Source organism: Octopus sinensis, linkage group LG3, assembly GCF_006345805.1.
Source record: "Octopus sinensis linkage group LG3, ASM634580v1, whole genome shotgun sequence".
NCBI classification, from domain to species: Eukaryota; Metazoa; Mollusca; class Cephalopoda; order Octopoda; family Octopodidae; genus Octopus; species Octopus sinensis.
Genome location: NC_042999.1, coordinates 155,598,447 through 155,606,213, shown reverse-complemented (window position 1 = coordinate 155,606,213; position 7,767 = coordinate 155,598,447). Strand labels below are relative to the sequence as shown.

The following is a 7,767-nucleotide window of genomic DNA, read 5'->3' as shown; positions in this document are numbered from 1 at the left end:
TTTTATCAATCACTCTTATGTATATTAATTGCAGTCGTAATTCTTATACAAGCCCATTTACGTTAAATATCTGTGCATTATATTGATGTGGTTAAATTATTTAACCACAGGTCCAGTGGTGTCTTGAGACGGCATGGATACATTGGACATTATCCTCGGCCTCACCCCCCCCCCATGGGGCCAGACACCTAAAGCTATTCTATGTATGTTATAGCTGCTGCCAATAAATAAAAACTATAAAAGTTGACAGCATAGTGTGCTGTCCTCACACCCGTCTAACCCATGCCAGCATGAACGTTAAATTACAATATATGCTCCGATATATTGCTTTGCTCGGGGGTGCTTTAATGCTGTAAAGACGGCTTTGCTCTGGTCAGCAAAGGCGTTCAAATGGTGACGATCCATTATTTTGTATATTTATCCTGACATTCTTTTGGTATTCATACTTCATTAAATTTCTGAGTGATTTGGCTGCTATTTCTAGCATGTCGGCCGACCGCACTGAGTCTCTTCACCCTTCATCCCGTTTGGCTCGTGTTAGTTTTAGCGTGTTGTTTAATCCCACGCTAGTACTAATTCTTTCAGAGTCCTTAATGCTTTGAGTGTGGATTTCTTCGTCACACTCCTATTTTCCCTTTTGCATAAATTGTTTTCAAACGGTTTCCGATTCTCTTTCTATGTCGGAGATTAAGAAAGTTCCTAAAAGATTTTTTCTTAATTAAAAGCAAAAAGCACCTTTTTAAATTAATTTTTACCAGAAGCTTAATAGGATTAAGGGATTTCCAAGTGCTGTTTTTTTTTGGTTTTTTTTTGTATATAACTGTATTTCGTTTGTATTAGAAGAGAAAAATATATTTTTATTTACATTTCAAACAGCATCAGAAGTTTCATTTCCTGAAATTTTGAGATATTTTTTAAAAACGAAAACTCCTGGCCAGGAGTGGCTAAAATATTGTTATTTTAGTTTCAAATTTACAGTTGAAAACAAAATTACAAACGTAAATAAAATATATTTATATACTTCAAATACAAACAAAATATAATATTCATACATTTTACATTTCAAATAGAAATAAAATATATTTATACACCTTAAACACGGACAAAATATATTTATATAATTATAAACGTAAATAAGATATATTTATATACTTCAAATACAAACAAAATATATTTATACACTTCAAATACAAACGAAAGGCATAAACAAAAACTTCCTTTAGTTAATTTTGTTTTCCTTTGAAATTCTGAAACTTTGATGTTCAAGCTTAAAAATCTGGAGATTTATTTAATAACATTATAAGAGAGTTAAGGTTTATAAAAAAAATTCACGCTAAAACTAATAGGTATCTAAACAACCATTATTCAAGTTAGGAAAGTTACAGAAAGAGTTGGAGCTCCTTTGATTTGGAAGAGAGTTTTCCTAGATGAGATGCTGTTTGGTTATGTGTCAGGAAGAAATAGTACTATTATCATCTTCCACTGTACCTTATTAAATATCATTGAGACCGAGACCTCTGGAGATTTGCTGTGATTGAGAAGACCCGACAAGTAAAGTGAGATTACAGCCATAGCCTATACCAGTGTTGCATAACCTGCCCATTTAAAAGGTACCTTTGAATCATCAGGTGACATTCCATGCTTGAGAAGACCTATTAACTTAAGTAAAATCAAAAACCAAATCACAATCAAAAATAGAAACTGTAGTTGTGGTCGATGCCAGCCACCCCGCCCTGACTGGCTCCCATGCCGGTAGCACGTAAAAAGCACCATCTGAACGTGGTCGATGCCAGCCACCCTGCCCTGACTGGCTCATGAGCCGGTGGCACATAAAAAGCACCATCCAAACATGGTCGATGCTAGCACCACCACCCCACCCCGACTGGTTCCCGTGCCAGTGACATGTAAAAAGCACCTACTACACTCTCGGAGTGGTTGGCATCAGGAAGGGCATCAAGCTTTAGAAACATTGCTAGATCAGATTGGAGCCTGATGCGGCCTCCTGGCTTGCCAGTCCCCAGTCAAACCGTCCAATTTATGTCAGCATAGAAAACGGACATTAAACGATGATGATGATGATCATCAAGATTACTGCTCAGTTCAAGAATGGAACCCATGACATAATGACTCTGAGCTGAATGCCCTAACTACCAGGCCACATTTCTGCCTTCTCTGCAACACAATAGGCTCTGCTAAAAGTACTCAAGGATCGGGTAATGGTGTTAATTAAAGGAAATGATGGATGAAAGTCTATGACAGAAGACAAAAGCATGCTTTCTGACAAGATTCCTTCCGGGCAGCTTCTGTTTACCAAAATTTCATCTCAAGGTTTTGTTTATCCTGAGACTATAGTAACAACACTTGGTCAATGTACCATGATGTGAAATCAAACCCAAAATCACTTAGTCACAAAGCAAACTTCTTAACCACATGCCCATCATACCTGTGGCTTTATGACAATTGCATTTCTGTTTCTAGCTTTTAGACCAACACTGCAAAACTAATTCCATTACCAAATATTTATTTCAGATGAAAGAACATTTTTAACATGCCACATAAAAAGCACCTGTGCTGGTGTCAAGTAAAACGCATCCATGCTGGTACCATGTAACAATCACCCATGTGGGCATCATGTAAAAAGTACACATACTAGTGCCACATAAATAGCACCAGTGCTGGTGCTATGTAAAGAAAAACATTCAACACACTGTATTGTAATTTATCATCTGTGGACCCCATATATACACATGTAAATTTTTGAAATAAAATATTTGTTTGTAGGTTAGTAAAAACTAACAATGAAACATCATCATCATCATCATCATTGTCATTTAACATCTGCTTTCCATGCTAGCATGGGTTGGATGGTTTGACTGGGGACTGGGAAGGCCAGAAGGCTGCACCAGGCTCCAATCCGATCTGGCAAAGTTTCTACAGCTGGATGCCCTTCCTAACACCAACCACTCCGAGAGTGTAGTGGGTTCTTTTTACGTGACGCTGGCACGAGGGCCAGTCAGGCGGTACTGGCATCAACCATGCTTGAATGGTGCTTTTTTACATACCACCAGCACAGGACCAGTCAAGCGGCACTAGCATTGACCACACTTGAATGGTGCCAATCAGGCAGTACTGTCATCAGCCATGACAAGACTTTACTTGCCTCAACAGGTCTTCAGAAGTGCAGTTTATTGCCCAACAATCAATTAAGGTTGTTCATAGTTTTTTCAATCTGCAGATAAACAACTTAATTAGCCCTGTTTATACAGGTACTATACGGGTCACATGTATTATATCATAGCTTGATGACACTGTATGGACTGGGATCCCTGTTGATAGGACCTTGATATTTGAAATAAAGTGTTAGCATTTCTCCTCTTCTCTCTCTCTCTCTTTCTCTCTCCCCCCTTCTCTCTCTTTCTCTCTCTCTCTTTTGTGTCATTGGCATATTCATGCTGTTGATGAATCATGGCTTGTTCCTCCTCCATTTATTTCTGTCTCTCACAACATCTCCCAGGTCTTTCTCGATCTGCACGTTCATTCTCTTCTTCATCCAGTTGAACATCTTCATTCTCTGCCTTCCTCTCGCTCTCCTTCCCACCAGTTCTGTGTCCACCATGTAACGCTCCATTCCATCATCCTCTCTGAGAAAATGACCAACAACTCTCCACTGTCTGTTTCTCTCTCTGATAGTATCCATCAACTGTCTCTTCACTTTCATCTTCTTCAAAACTTCCACTTTGTTACCCTCTGTACCCACGAGATTCTAAGCATTTTTCTATAAAACCACATTTCAGCAGCTTTGAGTCTCTTCTCCACGACTTTGCTTATTGTCCAAGCCTCACACAAACAAGATGTAGCACTTCAATAGTCTTTTCTTGACTTCCATTCCAATTCTCTTTGCACAAAAAATGCTCCTCATATCCTCATCATCATCATCATCATCATTAACACAACTCTTTTACTCTTTTACTTGTTTCAGTCATTTGACTGCGGCCATGCTGGAGCACCGCCTTTAGTCGAGCAAATTGACCCCAGGACTTATTCTTCTTTGCTAATCCAATTCTGCACTTGATATCCTTATCTGACCTTCCATCTGATGTTATCCAAATTCCCAGATATATGAAACTGTTAGCATTTACAGTATGTTAATTAGTAACTCCAGTTTACTGTAGCTATTGTTGAATATATAAACAACTTGTCTGCTTGTTTCTCTGAGATTTGTCAAATTGATGTAGGTGCATCATCATCATCATCATCAACATCGTTTAACATCCGCTTTCCATGCTAGCATGGGTTGGACGATAAAAAGATAGAAAGACGTTTACAGCACCTAGGTTTCCCAAGCGGTCACCCATCTAAGTGCTAACGAGGCTTGACTTTGCTTAACTTCAGTTATCGGACGAGAACCGGTGTTTTCAAAGTGATATGGCCATAAACAAATTCGTAGGTTCCAGCATGCCTCTGATGAAATTCCAGTAACATTTAAAAATTGATTAATGTTGTTCACCCACTACACTCTAGGAGTGGTTGGCATTAGGAAGGGTATCCAGCTATAGAAACATTGCCAGATCAGATTGCAGCCTGGTGCAGCCATTGGCTTTTCACGTAAAAAAAAAATGTCGTCCTTTCCAAGCCTAGCCAGGCTCATGGGCCCGGTTTCCCAGTTTCTGTGGCATATGTGTTCCCCCCAGCTGGACGGGACGCCAGTCCATCACAGCATTACTCAAGAAACAGGAAGAGAGAGTGAGAGAAAGTTGTGGCAAAAGAGTACAACAGGGATCGCCACCACCCGCTACCAGAGCCTCGTGGAGCTTTTAGGTGTTTTCGCTCGATAACCACACACAATGCCCGGTCTGGGAATTGAAACTGCGATCCTCCAACTGCAAGTCTGCTGCCCTAACCACTGGGCCATTGTGCCTCCGCATTGGCTTTTCAGACCTCAGTCAAACAGTCCAACCCATGCCAGCATGGAAAATGGACGTTAAATGATGATGATGATCATCATCATCATATTTTGATCTACAGAGAAATAGCTAAATCAGCCAAGACTATACAGGTTAGTAATTATATCAGACAGATTATCTTCCCCAACAATAGTTTGATATGAACATAGTTTGAGACAAAGGTTGGCTGTTATACACACCTTTCAAACTCACATCAACATACAAAATTCAAGAGAAAAAGCCAAAATATTAATATCAGAAACCTGAAATAACAGTTAGGTGAAGAAAGCAACAACACTACCATCGCAACCACCACCATCATCACATCATCATCATCATCATCATCGTTTAACGTCCGTTCTCCATGCTAGCATGGGTTGGATGGTTCGACCGGGGATCTGGGAAGCCAGAAGGCTGCACCAGGCTCCGGTCTTATCTGGCAAAGTTTCTACAGCTGGATGCCCTTCCTAACGCCAACCACTCCGTGAGTGTAGTGGGTGCTTTTTACGTGCCACCTGCAATGGTGCCAGGCAAGGCTGGCATCGGCCACGGTCGGATTGGTGCATTTTATGGAAGCCAGTCAAGGCGGCCCTGGCTTCGGCTACAATTCGGATGGTGCTTTTTATAGGTGCAAGCATGGGTATGTGGTGAGAAGTTTACTTCCCAACCATATGGTTCCAGGTTCAGTCTCACTGCGTGACACCTTGGGCAAGTGTCTTCTGCTATAGCCATAGGCCAACCAAAACCTTGTGAGTGGATTTGGGAGACTGAAACTGAAAGAAGCCTGTCCTATATATGTGTGTGTGTGTGCGTCTTTGTGTCTGTCTCCTACCACCACTTCACAGCCAGTGTTGGTACGTTTACATCCATGTAAAGTTAGCAGTTTGGCACAAGAGGCTGATAAAACAAGGACCAGACTTGAAAAGATAAGTACTGGTGGGGGAGGGGGCTTGATTTGTTTGACATAAAATTCTTCAACACAGTGCTCCAGTATCGCCACAATCTAATGAGTGAAACAAGTAAAAGATATCACTACCACAACTACCACCACTGCCACCATTGCTGCTACCACCACCACCACCATCATCATCATTAACACAACTCTTTTACTCTTTTACTTGTTTCAGTCATTTGACTGCGGCCATGCTGGAGCACCGCCTTTAGTCGAGCAAATCGACCCCAGGACTTATTCTTTGTAAGCCTAGTACTTATTCTATCGGTCTCTTTTGCCAAACTGCTAAGTTATGGGGATGTAAACACACCAGCATCTGTTGTCAAGCAATTTTGGGGGGACAGCATACACACACACACAAACATATACACACACATACATATTTCATCATCATCATCATCATCATCGTTTAACGTCCGCTTTCCGCGCTAGCACGGGTTGGACGGTTCGACCGGGGTCTGGGGAGCCAGGGGCTGCTCCAGGCTCCAGTCTGATCTGGCAGTATTTATATATATATATATACAACGGGCTTCTTTTTCAGTTTCCATTTACCAAATCCACTCACAAGGCTTTGGTCGGCCCGAGGCTATAGTAGAAGACACATGCCCAAGGTGCCTCACAGTGGGAATGAACCCAGAACCATGTGGTTTATAAGCAAGCTACTTAGCATACAGCCACTCCTGCGCCTACAACTATCAAGACTATTACAATTACCAGTGCCACCACAACCCCACCATCACCACTATCACCACGACAAACATTACCATCATCATCAGCATCACCACCATCATCATTACAACTATCAACACCACCACCACTTCTACCTCCGCAGCCGCAACATTAGTGCGAGGGAATATTTTTCTTTAATATTTCACATTCCTACCAACTCCAGGCTTGTTGTCTTTAACACCATTTCATTAAAGATATTAGATTGATATTCAGGAAGAAGAAGAAAACAAGATTCTCGGTGAAGCCCTAATTGGTTCATATTAGGTGGGAAAAGGGTTCTATTCTCATAAAATTCTAATGGGAATCGCAGTCTTCAACATATCCCATTTGGTGATTAGATTTCCATATGTTATTCAGTAGTTACGGTTCCTGAGTTTTTCTCATCTCCTAAACACTTTAGTGACTGTCAAAGACAAATGCTGTCATCCTTAAAATCCCCCCACAAATGATTATTCTACACCATTTTTAGTAATACGTAATACTATAATATGGACATGTGTTGACATAACGCTCAGCCGTTCTTTGATATTCTTAGCAGATGTGGCTCACAAAGAGAAACCAATACATTTAGATAGAATTCTAGAGAAAAAAATCTGCATCTTCTCTTTTACAAAAATATATATATATATATATATATCTTCGTAATGTAATATAAGGATTAATGTGAAGGCACATGGCACAGTGGTTAGAGCGCCGAGCTTATGATCATGAGGTTGTGAGCTCGAATCCTGGACTGGGCTGCGTGTTGTGTTCTTGAGCAAAACACTTTATTTCACGTAGCTCCAGTTCACTCAGCTGTAGAAATGAGTTGAAACGTCACAGGTGCCAAGCTGTATCGGCCTTTGCCTTTCCCTTGGATAACACTGGTGGCATGGAGAGAGGAGGCCAGTATGCATGGGCGACTGCTGGTCTTCCATAAACAACCTTGCCCGGACTTGTGCTTGGGAGGGTTACTTTCTAGGTTCAATCCCAGTGTCTGTGTCGTGACCGAAGGGGGTCTCAGAATATAAGGACTCATAGAATTGTGTGACTGTCACAGAAAGCTCCTCTTGCTGACTTCATTAGCAGACCACATAATAATGCAATACAGAGGAATTTAATGCAGAGTTCCATGTAGCTGAAATCCAGGAGATCCAATCAATG

The 7,767-nt window shown here is 41.0% G+C and overlaps 1 pseudogene; it reads right to left on the bottom strand.

The window, feature by feature from the left end:
- Positions 1–4,318: 4,318 nt before the first annotated feature.
- Positions 4,319–4,437, bottom strand: LOC115210094 (annotated as a pseudogene).
- Between the last annotated feature and the right edge of the window lie 3,330 nt (positions 4,438–7,767).